Source organism: Zonotrichia albicollis, chromosome 2, assembly GCF_047830755.1.
Source record: "Zonotrichia albicollis isolate bZonAlb1 chromosome 2, bZonAlb1.hap1, whole genome shotgun sequence".
NCBI classification, from domain to species: domain Eukaryota; kingdom Metazoa; phylum Chordata; class Aves; order Passeriformes; family Passerellidae; genus Zonotrichia; species Zonotrichia albicollis.
Window position 1 is genome coordinate 43,163,120 of NC_133820.1, and position 7,997 is coordinate 43,171,116.

The following is a 7,997-nucleotide window of genomic DNA, read 5'->3' on the forward strand; positions in this document are numbered from 1 at the left end:
TAAAGAATAAACACAAGCCTCTCCAGAGGCTTCTGTTCCTGCTTTTAAGTAGCAAATCTCATTTTAAAGGCTTCTTGGTGCTGTGTATAAAAGTGATGCAATCAGAGCCTCACTGAGGAAACTGCCTGTTCCTGTTCCTCCCAAGCCTGAAGGAACAGCTGCATCTTCCACTCAGGCAGGCAGACTTGCAGGCAGCCTGGAAGAGGCTGTTAGTTCTTTACCTGTTTCCCCAAAATGCCCCATCCTCCCAGCTGGCACACAAGGCAGTCAGATGATAGCCTGGGTGTGAGATCACCAGGGAAGGGCAAATCTTGCTCATGGGACTATTATGGACTGCAGGGGAAAAGCCACCGCCACCAACCATTAGAGATGACTGCTCCTCTGGTGTCCACCTCAAGGTTATGACCATGAGGCTACACCACCACACCCCTTTGGTCTGCCCAGGGGTGTGGGCTCAGTCAAAGAGGCGGAGAATGTCTTCCTCTCTTGAGGAAGGACAATATCCTGGGACCCAAGGGTCTGAAGCTGTATTCTCCCACCTCCTTGTGAATGCCCCACATACGTGATGCTCCAGTACTGTGTTAGATCTTGTCCCTCCCAGTAGTCCTTTGCCTCCTTGCCTTAACACCTTATTTTGCAACCACTTTTCATTCATTATTTAATTAATGACTTAATTTATTATTGTGATCATTGTTAATTGTTTTGATTATTATTTATTTAAATAGCCTTTCCAAAGTCCTCAGAATGGGAAGAAACAGGCAAGCCTCTACCAGAAACATGAGACCCCACATTATCCATGTATGTCCCCTCTGCACCAGCAGGGCAGAAACACCTGAAACAGCATTGATGTCCCCACAGGGGAAGAAGGGCACATCAGGGCTTGGATGAGTTGAGCATGCCCTCCTTCAAACTTCCTGTCAGCTTGTGTGTGTGATGGACCTAGTGTCAGGCATCAACAGCCACCCATGCCAGGAAAGCCATCCCTGTCAGCAAGGCCAGCCAGGTTGGCTAGCTGCAAGCTTTGGCTGTCTCCACAACCAGCTCAGCTCTGTGGCCGGATATGTTTGCCCTGGCAAGCAAGATGGGCGTTTTAATTACAGGCTCAATTTTTAGAAGCAGGAAAACCTCAGCAGAGGTTCGGCAATAAGGCTAGGCTGGCTAAGGGAGGAAGAAGTAGTGAGTGAGCTTGCATTTGCTTGTGGTGTTCTGTCTGCTGGAGAGTTATCAGCATCTCATCCCTCCTTTCCAGCACGTGGGGAAAGACAGTGAGGGTCACTTCCCCCCATCTGCCTTGTGGCCAGGGCAGCACAGGACTGACAATCTTCTCTTTATTAGAGAACATGCACCTCTCAGTACCCAAAAACTCTCATTTTCTTCTCATCAGTCTGCTGGAACCATTTCTCCTGGCAGTCAGCTGTCAGCCCACAGAAGTCCCTTGCTGACTGATTATGTGGCTGACTTCATAACAGCAGTAGGTGCTGTCCCTTTTAAAAATAGCTGCTCCTCTGTACATTTTCCATTTTGCAGAAGGTTTTTATTTCCAGCACGTTTGTTTCGCACAACCCTGGCTTGGTCAGGCGGGAAAACACTGATGCACCCTTGCCGTGCCAGAAACAAATGCTGCATGGCTGGGCATAATTCTTCTGCCTGTCCTGGGATCTGCCTCCTAGGAAAGTTTTGGGGCAGCAAAACCTTCTGACCCATGCATGTTTATAGAGTATTACTCCTGCTTCATCATCCTGAGATTTCCTCTTCCTTTCTTCTTTGAGTGGACAAGGAGACCTGAGAACCTGATTAAAAGGTAGAAAATTGGAGCTGAAACTAGGCCATCAGATAAATCCTTTCCTGTAATAAGCAGGGAGTTGGAGTACTGGCCCTTAATCACAGCCTTTGTCTCTGAGCATTTGTATGCCTGTGTGCACCCATCCTCACCGCCAAAACAAACCCACCCCCTATTGCCCCATCCCCACCCCTGCACTCACCGCTTTTCAGTAATGGGATTAAAATAAAAGTGGCTCATGCTGCCACAGAGGAACACCCTGGAGAAAGCAGCAGCAGCAGCAGCCCGCTGTGCCAGGCGCTGTGCATCCCTCCAAAAAGCCCTGCCAGACACAAAGGGCTTTGGGCAGGGGAATGTGCTGCCACCCTGCCCAGCTCCACCCATTCCAGCGGTCTGGCCCCTGCTCTGGGTGCACCACAGAAGGGTTAATCAGCCTGAAAAAAATCCTGGTAACTTTCCCACCACCACCCTGGTGATGTCCTTTAACCCCTGCTGCTGCTTGTCTGGACCTCTGTGTCACATGCTCACCTCCCTCCTCTTCCTCCTTAGTACTACAAGTGTCACAGCAGGTGCTGATAATTGACTGGGACCGTGCTGGGAATTTGAACCTATATTTCAAAGAGATTGTTAACCTCCTTTCCTAGCTCTTTGAACTGCTTTGCTTTGTTGTAGGTTAAAGGAAACACACGGCTTCTTCCTCCCAGAGCCTCTTTTGATGGGAGCATGGCACATCAGAGCTGGTGGGTTTTTACCAGCCGTGACGTTGGTAGCATGCTGCTGCTAAGTGGCACGTGATGATGCATTTTGGGGCAATCAAGACACCCCTTAAATTTAGAGGTGATTAAACACAAAGAAATGGTCCAGAGGTAAGCAAGGGACTGGCAGAAGTATGTGACATCACTGTCCTGACATGATATGGAGGGGTTTCGGCCAATGGAGAACCTAGAGAGGGCCACAGGTTATGGGTTGCCCACCCAGAAACTAGCTTCAAACCCTTCTGCCATGCTGGACTTTCTGGATGGGCTTGGATACACAAATGGCAATTTTTATGAAGTGTGTTTGAATGGGTGGTTTAAGTTACCCTGTGACTGCAGAGTAGTAGAAAGAGGTTGTCCTGACCTTCCTCTACATTACACAAAAGCTGGAATTTGTGTAGCCCTTCAAAGCATCAAAGAAAAATCAAAGATCACCAGTTTTCAGGCAGATCAGTGAGCTAAACCACCCCATGCAGTCACTAAAAAGAATGCACAGCTAGAAGAGGATGGCTGTCTACAAAATGAGCACTCCAAGTCCCTCATCCCAATAGTAACTGAACTCTAAGAGTGATGGCTGCACCCACCTTAGGTTCTAAACAGATGTTCTGAGGGCTCCCAGCATCTTGCTTACCTTGCTCCTGGCTGGTCTGCTGTGAAGATAAATGTATGTAAGGCTGTGAGCTGTTGGACTATTTGGTTAGAAATTAACCTGAAAGACAAGCTCTGCATCACCAGACCTATCACCTGCATTGGTAACTCCCCACTGACCACAGGGATCGTCCTGAGGCCTGTGGTGATTCTCAGACCTGCTAATCTGCTGTCTGTGTCAAAGGTAAGAAACTTTTTGAAGAGTTTGAAGAGGGCATAGCTTTTCCTGTGAGACTGACTGCAGGAAACAGCTTCTGGCTTTGTCCTTATATGTAGCCTCCTTTGCAGGAACACAAGAGGCAAGGCTTTCCCCTGTTTTGCCCCTAATCATAATCACTAGTGTAAAAATTCTTAATTTTCCCCAGAAATACTAATTCATGGACTTTTTCTCATTTAAATTTTAAATGAAATGATTGTTTGCCTTCCAAAATCCCCCTGCAAACAGCTGTTTGTCAGAGTGCCATCTGGGACCTGCATGCCAGAGACTGCAGAGGTGAAAATCCTCTTGAATAAACAGGAAAAGGGCAGGGCATGGAACATATACCTATGATATCCCATGAGAAATGCCTGGATAATCCATGGTGGCAATCATGTCACAATGCTATTTTTACCACGGTTTGTTAAATGTCCTGTGGCAGCATCCTCAGCCTCCCAAGGCAAACTCTGCACCATGTCTAAATTGGAAATGATCCTGCCCCAGGGGTCTCATAAAAAATATCCAAAAAAGATATTGTCACAGAAAATATGAGATGATTAATATTGTGTTTCAGTTACTTTTCCCCAAAACTCATCACAGTGGTGTACTTTTTTCCTTGGTCATTTTAGGCACCCACAAAGACTCCATCAAGTCCATATCTACTTGCCCCAAGGCTGCCCTAATGGTGTGCCAAGCCTTTTGACAAGTCCAGTGGGCTTCTGCCTTTGGAATTTATTTCCCAGCTGAGTTTGAATTCTCCAGTGAGATACCTTTTCAGCCTAAAACATTCCCCATAAGAATATTCTTGTCTCTACTTCTGCCACCCAGCTCCTCAGTGGGAAAGAACACTACGAGGCTCTCAATGGGTCTGGGGATCATTGTTTTGTGGGAAAAATACTGCTTTTCTGAATTGACTCTGCAAATACAGTTTGCAGGGTTCCAGCACCCCAGAAAAGCAGTGGTCGAATCATAAAATCATAGAATGGTTAGAGTTGGAAGGGGCCTTAAAGATCAACTAATTGCAACTCCCCTCCTGTGGGCAGGGACAACTTTCATCACACCAGGGTACTCAGAGCCCCATCCAGCCTGGTTTTGAACATTTCCAAGGATGAGATGCCAAAAACTTCTCAGAGCAACCTGTGCCAGTGCCTTACACTTTTACATTTTCCCCCTTCCTGAAGCTAAAAGTCAGAGCTCTAAAGAATGCATTTTTCCAGTATTCCAAAGCAAAGTAGAAGCCCCACAGCTGGCAAAGATCCCATCCTAGTGTCACCAAAGGGATATTGAAATGACACTAACAGCCCCAGCAGCAGAATGGAAATGAGGAGGCAATTCCTTTCTTTTCCCTCTGCAAGCCATAGCAGAGGATAAAGTTCCCAGGACAATCCTTGTGTCCTTGTGTGTATTTCAGTGCCACAGATCCCTGCATTATCTGCTGCAGAAAAGAAGTTAGTAGCCCAGTCTGAAGCAGCAGTTTCACATGGCAGAGCAGCTATGCAGTTTCCAGCAGAGCTCTGGAGCCAGCCAAGCACCATTAGCCTAGTTTTTCAGTCAAGTAAGGAAGTCCTGGCTCCTGGCAGGCTTATTAGCTTTGGCACTGAGCTCCTCTGACACCCAGCCAAGGCATTCTGGCTGCAGCTGGACCCGCCTGGCTTCTGTCCCACAATCTTGGGTCCCTCCTCATCACACCTCCCTACGCTCTTGGTTCAGTTTGGGAAGTGAAAGATTTTGTGCCTGACCACCTGAGCAATGGGGATGGCTACAGACTTGGGATTAGAGGGGCTGTTCAGACTCCATACCTCTCATATATCCAAGGATCCCTGAGGTTCAAACACCTCCAAACAAAATACTTACTTTTCCGAGAACAGGGATTTTCCTTCCATCTTACAAAGGTGGTGCTGAGCACAAGCCGGGATGAATTTATTATATTTGCTGTTATCACTTATCTTCCCTCCTTCAAACTCTCAAAATACATTTGAAAGCCTAAATAAAAGCTGCATGGCTCTTCCCAGGGATTGAGCTAATCTCAGAAGCAGTTGGAAGAAAGGACAAAATCCCTGAAGTTGACAGGCTCTGGAGATCCACTACATACTAGATCTTCCCTGATGATTGTGAAACTCTACACTCAGAATTTAATCACAGAATGATAGAATGGTTTGGAATGGCTTTGGAGATCACCTTTTTCCAACCCCCCTACCATGGGCAGGGACATCTCCCACTAGACCAGGTTGCCTAAATGTACTCCCCAGCCTCTAACCTGGATCTAGACTCAGCCTGAGCAGACAACTCCTCATCTTCACCCCCACAGATGGTAACAAGGGGGTAACGAGGCCATGAAATTAATGAGTGACAAGGAAGGATGCTGAGCTTCAGCTGTATGTGACCTGCTGAGCCCCTGCTGAAGGCTGGTTCCCTCATTAAGCACCTTCCAGCCCCAGGGACAGCCTGGGATGCAGCAGATAGTTTTTATCAGCATTGCAGAAATTAACTGGGGGATCTGCTCTTCTCCCATGCACCTGCCACGTGCTGCAGGTAAAACAGAGAGCAGACAGTATGCACAGAGAACAAATGGGATGCTCTGTTGGGAAAAGATAACAGAAATTGCCCCATGATGGTGGTTTCGGTCACAAGCTGCCCCATCACCAGGTAAATAGTGCCGGCAAGTGACAGAGCTGCTGCTGATCTCCTTGTACTGGGACAGGCAGAAGTGAGATTCTGGAAGGAATTAGGGTCTGGCTAGGGTGGCAGCCTCTGGATCTATCCCCATCACAGCCAGGGCAGCAGAAGTGGTGCTGGCACACACTGAACTGCTAAGAGGGATGTCATAGCTGTCACTGCTTGTCCAGAAGTTGCATGCATTCAGGGGGGAAAGAAATTATTAGATATCACTTCTTTTCATAAATAGTGATACTTCTTCTGTCCTTGAGATGACTTTGTTAGGAAACCATGAAACACGACATGGTAGTGGGTGCCACTTTGCTGCCAGGAGGAGGGTGCAAGGTCAGCATCACCAGGGATGCAAGTCATTGCAAAACACAGAGCATGGCAAGTCTCTGGGAATTCCCAAAGCAAAAGCCTGGAGATCTCATATGAGCATCTGCATATCACTTGGTCAGGCAGTGCCTGTCAATTTCCTGTAACACCTATATTGACATGAGTCAGCCAGACCTCCAGACAAGTAGCACAGCCACCACATTCATCCATGCAAATATATGGCACTGCACCAGAGAGAAACATATCTATCAGAGATAAAGGCAACAGCGCTGGAAATGAAGGGATCATCCACATTCTTTCCACCCCAACAACAGGAAAATACCCTTTCCTTCTGATCTCTCTTGTCCAAGGAGGACTGATTTTGCTGGGGATGGGGACTGAGTTGTAATTAAGATTCAGATTTTGCCTCAGGTTAACTTCTTTCTGGCAGAAAAGTTTAGGTGAGCATGGGTATAAATTGCTTTAAAACCAAGCTCATTCAGTAGGTCCTTGATGGGGCAAGGCAGTCTGGCTCAGGCTCTGAAAATCTCTAGGCCTGAGGTTCAGAGGCATCTTTTCAAACATTTCATACATACAAAGGGAGCATAAGGTCAGGATTAGGCTGATCACTGGCTGTGCCCAGCAGGATCACAGGCAGTCACTCAGAAATCCCTGACAGACCTCTCTAGGCCCTGTTTGGAAGAAGGCAGCATGACAAGGTGGATGGAGCTGAGAGCTAACAATCTGCAGCAAGGAGAATTGTCTGCTGTAATGGCATCTGTCAGATCAGTAGGCCTGGATAACTCACAGCCAGGAGCCACCAAGAGATGACCCAAAGAGCCATCAACATGAAGTCTAACAAGCCTTTGGGAACCACAGGGAAAAGGAATGGGCTGGCACAGGGCTTAGGTCATGGCAATATTGGCAGAGTAGAAGGGGACAACCAAAAGGGTGAGCACCATCAGTTCTTAGCCAAACAACAGAGCAGGTGATTTGGGATTTCATCAGCGAGCTTACAGTCTGGACATATGTCATAAACAGTCAGATGGCAGAGCAGGAAACCTTCATCAGCATTCATCACACTTCAGCCCTTGAGCCTCTGCTGATAAAGGCAGCTGTGGCAATGTCATACCTTGCTGTTCCTCCAAGGTATTCTGCTTTCCCTTCTAAACTGCATTAAATGAGATTAACAAAACATGCAGTAAATGGTGTCAGAACTGGCCTCTTGACAGATCTTGAAACGTGTCTGCAAAGGGATGGGGCTGTAAACCTTTCCGTAACAGAGAAGGCTGAGTGTGGACAGCCATGGAGAAGCAGACTGAAGCAAGACCAGGCATGGAGGATTAGAGGGTTCAAAGCCCAGAGGCAGGCTCAGGCCAAAGATTAGCTGCACACATGTCAACATCAAGGTTTAGGAACATAACCTTTTTCATCAAAGAGAAGGCTGAAAGGGATCACTACATACGGGTATTTACTTAGGGAAAAGCTGTCTGACAGTGAGGCAGAGAAGGGGAGGCTCTTCAGCTATGCTGATAATGGGAACAAGACATGATAGGTGGAAGATAGAACAAGATTAATTCAGTCTTTGAAGTGGACACCAACTCACTGCTATGAAGGTAATTAAATATTGGAAAAGCTTATCAGG